The sequence below is a fragment of the Zingiber officinale genome, chromosome 5A, assembly GCF_018446385.1.
Source record: "Zingiber officinale cultivar Zhangliang chromosome 5A, Zo_v1.1, whole genome shotgun sequence".
Lineage (NCBI taxonomy): Eukaryota > Viridiplantae > Streptophyta > Magnoliopsida > Zingiberales > Zingiberaceae > Zingiber > Zingiber officinale.
In genome coordinates, this window is record NC_055994.1 from 122,853,756 (window position 1) to 122,859,804 (window position 6,049).

Genomic DNA, 6,049 nt, shown 5'->3' on the forward strand with positions numbered 1-6,049 from the left:
CAGAAGACACAGTAAAATTACTTCGTTTGGAGCCTAGCTCGACTCCTACTCGAAGGCCCGCGATCCTTGATCGCTTTCGGTGGGGCAACAACTATAGGCTCGTTAAATGATTACAATTTGAAGTACAATAATTAATAACAATAAAATATACCGACGACAATGAAAGATGGAAGAACTGAGCTCCGGATCGTTGGAATGATGATGCAGCACTTCGGGATTGACTTGGTAGCAGCAGGAAGTAGAAAGTTCGCTTTTGTGATTGATTATCGAAGCTGCACCTCAAGGCTCCCTTTTATAGCTCTGTAGACGCTGATCCAGATCCCCAAGTCTCGGGATCAGTTTTGACCCGAAGCGGATCGGTCGACTGATCTTCATGTTCGGTCGACCGATCAGATGTTCTCCACCGCATCTGATCCGTCGATCTGTCACTCCACCTCGATCTGGTCAAACTCTATCCCTGGGTTCGGTCGACCGATCCCAGGGTCCGGTCGACCGATCAGTCTCCTCTGACCCGCTCACCTCGGCTTGATCCAGTCGACACCTATCCCAGGTTCGGTCGACCGATCACGAGGTCCGGTCGACCGATCCCCTGGTCGAGCCCGGTCCAACCTCTGGAGATCTGATCTGCTAGCTTGTGGGTTCGGTCGACCAATCCCAAGGTTCGGTCGACCGATCCCGGTCAGTACTAACCCTGCACAAAAGTATTAGTTTCCTGCAAGACAAAGTTAGAACACAAAGGATAATATATAGAAATGAATTTGACAGTCACCGGACTGTCCGGGTCTGACTTCGGATTTCCGACCGAAAACCTTAGGTCGACCCGACGCCTACTGTTCCCTCTACGGGGAACGCGTCCTCACCTACTCCTCTCAGGAGATTTACCTGTTGCTAGTACGATCCTCTAGATCGACTGGACTTTTGCTCAGCGTCCGATGCTTCCGGTCTTCATGCTGGATGTCCAGTCCTCGACCCATCCAGATTTCTACCCGGTTCGCGACGCCAGGATTTTAACCTAGGGTTACCACCCCTAGGATTTTTGCCCGAAGCATCAACCCGCCAAGACTTCCCGCATAGGGTTACCACCCCCTATGACCTAGGGTTACCACCCCCTAGGGTTTTTCCTTGCCTAACCGCAGCTAGGACTTTTCTCCACCTAGGGTTACCACCCCCTAGGGTTTTCACCTGCCTAACTACAGTTAGGAATTTCCTGAAACACTCAATCATACACATTAGATAACAATTAAACTTAACTTTGAATCCCTTTGCCTTTATCAAAACTAAGGTTCGATCGTCGGATGCTTCCCGTACCAACAATCTCCCCCTTTTTTATTATGGCAACTGAAATTCAAAGTTAAGGAAAAAATGCAATAAAGGTAAATATAAAAGAGTATAAGCATAAATAAAACCTAAGCACATTGAAGCTCCCCCTTAATGAAAGCTCCCCCTTTAACTGATTTCTTTTAGTTTTGAATTTAGTTTCCTTTTTTTTCCTTTAAATTTCTTTATACTCTCCTCCTTTGCCATATATCAAAAAATAAAGATGGCAATAATAAATCGAGTACTGAAGTAAACACTTAGCTTTACAAATTAATTTTCGTGTAAACATTAAAGTCTAAGTCTTTCTTTTAAAAATTTCTTCTAAACTCTAAGTTTAAGAAATAATTTTAAATTATTAAGAAATAATTTTTAAAGTATTTTTCAAATAAGTTTTGAAATTAAATTTCAAAGGATTTTTAAAGTAATTTTTAAAATTAATTTTCAAAGAATTTTTAAAGTAATTTTGAAATTAATTTTCAAAGAATTTTTTTTTAAGTAATTTTGAAATTAATTTTCAAAGGATTTTAAAATTATTTTTAAAATTAATTTTCAAAAGATTTTTAAACAAGTTTTGAAATTAATTTTAAAAGGATTTTACAAATAAGTTTTGAAATTAATTTTCAAAGTATGTTTCAAATGATTGTGAAATTAATTTTCAAAGGATTTTTCAAATGATTTTGAAATTAATTTTCAAAGTATTTTTCAAATAATTTTGAAATGATTTTTAAAATACTTTTTCAAAGATTTTTAAAATGATTTTTAAATAATTTTTAAAAGGATTTTGAAATATATTTTTTCAAAGGATTTTTAAAATGTTTTTCAAATAATTTTTAAAAGGATTTTGAAATCTTTTTTCAAAGGATTTTTAAAATGTTTTTCAAATAATTTAAAAGGATTTTGAAATATTTTTTTTCAAAGGATTTTTAAAATGATTTTCAAATAATTTTTAAAATGATTTTAAAATAATTTTTAAAAGGATATTGAAATATATTTTTTTCAAAGGATTTTTAAAATGTTTTTCAAATAATTTTTAAAAGGATTTTGAAATCTTTTTTCAAAGGATTTTTAAAATATTTTTCAAATAATTTTTAAAAGGATTTTGAAATCTTTTTTCAAAGGATTTTTAAAATGTTTTTCAAATAATTTAAAAAGGATTTAGAATAGATTAAATTTTGTTAAGTTGATTGATTAGATTACATTGATTAAAGACTAAGTTTAACTTTTATTCATCTCACCCGATTCTAAGTTGTCAATCAGGTAATCTTATGTATTTTTGTGAGATGGTTATCTTTGATTTAAATTATTTCTAAGAATTAATTTACATTTGATTTAAAATTAGGTTTCCCAATTATTGAATTAAATAAGTATATCAAAGATTGATTCCCAGGTCAAGGCGAGGCTCTGGGCCTTTTTGGGTATGGGATCATCCACCCCTTCCTAGACAGAATCGCTCAAAGAAATATATATTCAATTTTCTTTTTGAAACTTCTAGATTTAACTAGCAAGTGTAAATTACGCCTAGATCCTTAAGCTATCCTAGTCTAAGCATGTATATTGCAAGGAAATGGATATGATCTTTGGGGACCCAATAGTGACCGGTCCAACTTGATTAACCAAGTTTGACTTGGGGACCCATGCTTGAATTATGTTTCTATCATTTCTATTTACTATCGACAAGTATGATTTAAATTTTGTTTTGGTCTTAAATCTAAGTCCGAATTTGTTGTAAACGACTCGCTGTTTCCCAAGAATCAGATCCAGATTATTGGAACCCAAGGTGAACCGTTCCAACGTGTTCTTGAGTTCTTTAATTTGAGTTTTCAAATTAGAATTTTCTTTCTCAAGTTGTTGGACTTGAGTTGAACTTCCAATTTGAACTGACTCAGTTAAAGAACTCGAGTCAGTTGCCCCATTAAGGGTTGTTACCTCCTTTTGGAGCGACTTAACCCAGATGTTGGATTTAGCCAACTTTTTAAGCAAGTACGGAATTTAATTTTGCAAGTCATCTAATTGAGTTTCTGCAAGTAAGGCACTTACAGTGAGGTTTGGTCCTTCGGAAGCGGATGCGTATCCGTGGCTTTGCTCGGACTCAGTTTCCGACTCGCTCTCGGTTTCGGACTCAAATTCGGACTCGGTTTCGCCAATATTTACTTGTACTGGCAACGCGAGGAAGCTTGTCGATTCTTCTTCGTCGGACTCGGATTCATCTGAGGACTCGGACCAGGTTGCTTTTAATGCCTTCCTTCTTTTCTTCTTGTTTGGACAATCTGGCTTGTAGTGCCCCTTCTGGTTACAACCGTAGCAGGTCACTTCGAATTTGTCCTTTAAGCTTGGTTGGGCTTCTTTGAACTGGATGGCCTTTCTGACATCCTTTTTGTTGAAGCCCTTCTTTTTGCAGAGTTTCTTTACCAGGTTGACTATTTCGGTTGTAAGCTCGTCGTCGTCGTCCGAATCTGGTTCTTCTTCTGACTCTGGTTCGGTTCTGCGTTTTATCTTTGATTCGCGTATTCTCCCTGTTCCTGCAATCAAAGCCAACCCTTTCTTGGTCGGGCGTGCATTAATCTGTTCATGAAGTTTAAATTATGCAAAAAGTTCATCTAACTTAATGGTAGATAGGTCCTTAGAAACCTTGTAGGCATCTACCATGGATGCCCACAAGGTGTTCCTTGGAAAGACGTTTAAAGAGTACTTTATGATGTCTCGGTTATCTACCTTCTGTCCAATTGCATGAAGTCCGTTGAGCAGATCTTGAATCCGGGCGTGGAGTTGAGCAGCTGTCTCACCTTCCTGCAGTTTGATATTAAATAATTTATTGAAGATCAGGTCTCTTTTACTTACTTTAGTGTCGGGCGTTCCTTTGTGAAGTTCAATGAGCTTCTCCCACAGCTCATTGGCACTGTTGAAGGGGCCGACGCGGTTAAGTTCTTCTTTTGATAGGCCACACTGGAGGGTGCAGGTTGCCTTGGTATTAGCTTCCACCTTCTTAATCAGAGATGCGTCCCAGTCCTCGTATGGTAGTGGCTTGCCGGCGCTATCAGTTGGTAGTTGGAATCCGATTTTGACGATCATCCAGACTTCAAAATGAGTCTGGAGATATGTCTCCATCCGACCTTTCCAGTACCCGAAGTCGTCTCCGGTGAAAAGCGGGGGGGGGGGGGGGGGGCCGGGCTGTACTGTAACCTTCTTGAAGGGCCATTTTAGTTCAACTAAAAAAATAAACAACAAGAAAATTTCAGGACTTGGTCCTGGATTAGTAGTGCGGGAAGTATTAAAAAATAGAACACAACTCGGGTGGTGTTGCACCAACTTCGAGCAAAAACCGATTCGAGAAAAGAATTAGAATATAGCTGTTGGGTTTTTCGGGCCGCGAAAACCGCTTTTTCGCGTCGCGGAAACCCCGAATCACCCATGCCACTGGATCTCGTGCGAAGGATAGATTTCAAAATACGAGTATGAGTTTCAAACTATGATCTACAGTAGATCTACAAAGGAAAAATATTTTATACCTTTGATGCGCGCCCTTCGCAATCCCGCAAGTCCAAGGTACGCCGGATCTCGAAGTTGTCAATGTAGACAACTCTCTAGTGATATCCACACGAACAAGAAGTGTTCCCTAACACTCAAGGATGGAGAAGAGAGCACCACAAGTGTGCTAGTACTTTCTAGGGCTCTTGGGTAGGATTTAAAAGGGAGAAAGGAGAGAAAGCAAGAAGGAATCTCATATATTCCTCTAGGTACCCTCCTTTGTGACCTTCACTTCACCCTATTTTCTTGGAACTCAACTCACTCACCTTTTTCTCACTTGCATGAAGCCCACGGCAACCTTAGAGAAGAAGGAAGAAGAGAGAGCTAGAAGAGAGCCAAGGAGGAAGATGGAATGAATGCACACATTAATCAAAAATTCATTTCCTTTCCACCTCTTGAGTGGCCGGCCACATGAGTAACTCCCACTCATTTAATGTGGCCGGCCACATTAAATAGAATGGAGGCTTGTAACCTCCATAAGGTGGCACACCATGATAATGTGGAACATCATCATTGGTCCACATCTTGCCAAATCACAAATGATGTGGCATATAATCAAGTCAAACTTGACTTTTCCTCTTCCTCTCAAGTCAAGTCAAACTTGACTCAATCTCTCTCATGATTGATCTAATCCAACCATTTAATTCAAGCCAATTTAATATAATGAATCTAATTCATTTAATTAAATTGATTCAATGAGTCATAATCTAAATTAGACTCATTGAACACATGAATCAACTTAAGTCCAACTCAATTAGCCCAATTAGGATTACTCTTAATCCAATTTGATTAATCAAATAAATCTAATCCTCTTGGTTCATCATATGAACCTAATCTCCATCCACTTGTTCTTTGTGTGTGACCCAATAGGTTCTTGTAACGTTGGTAATGTTTCTAAACTCCTTTAGAAACATAAGCAATGAGCGGCATCTAGCAATACATCATTGCTACCCAAGTTACAAGAATGTTGAGATCCAACATCATCTTGTGACTACTAATTGTGACTCCTAACAATATGTGACATTGTCCTTCTATCCTAGACATCTAGATTGATCAATGTGAGGCATAGACCGTGTCATCCTCTAATCAATCTAAATCTTGAACTCCAAGTAGACTCACTCGATCAAATGAGCTCAACATCTCATGTTGACTCATTTGGGCATGACCATGCACTTCGTGGTCTAACTCTATCAAGAATACTGATGTC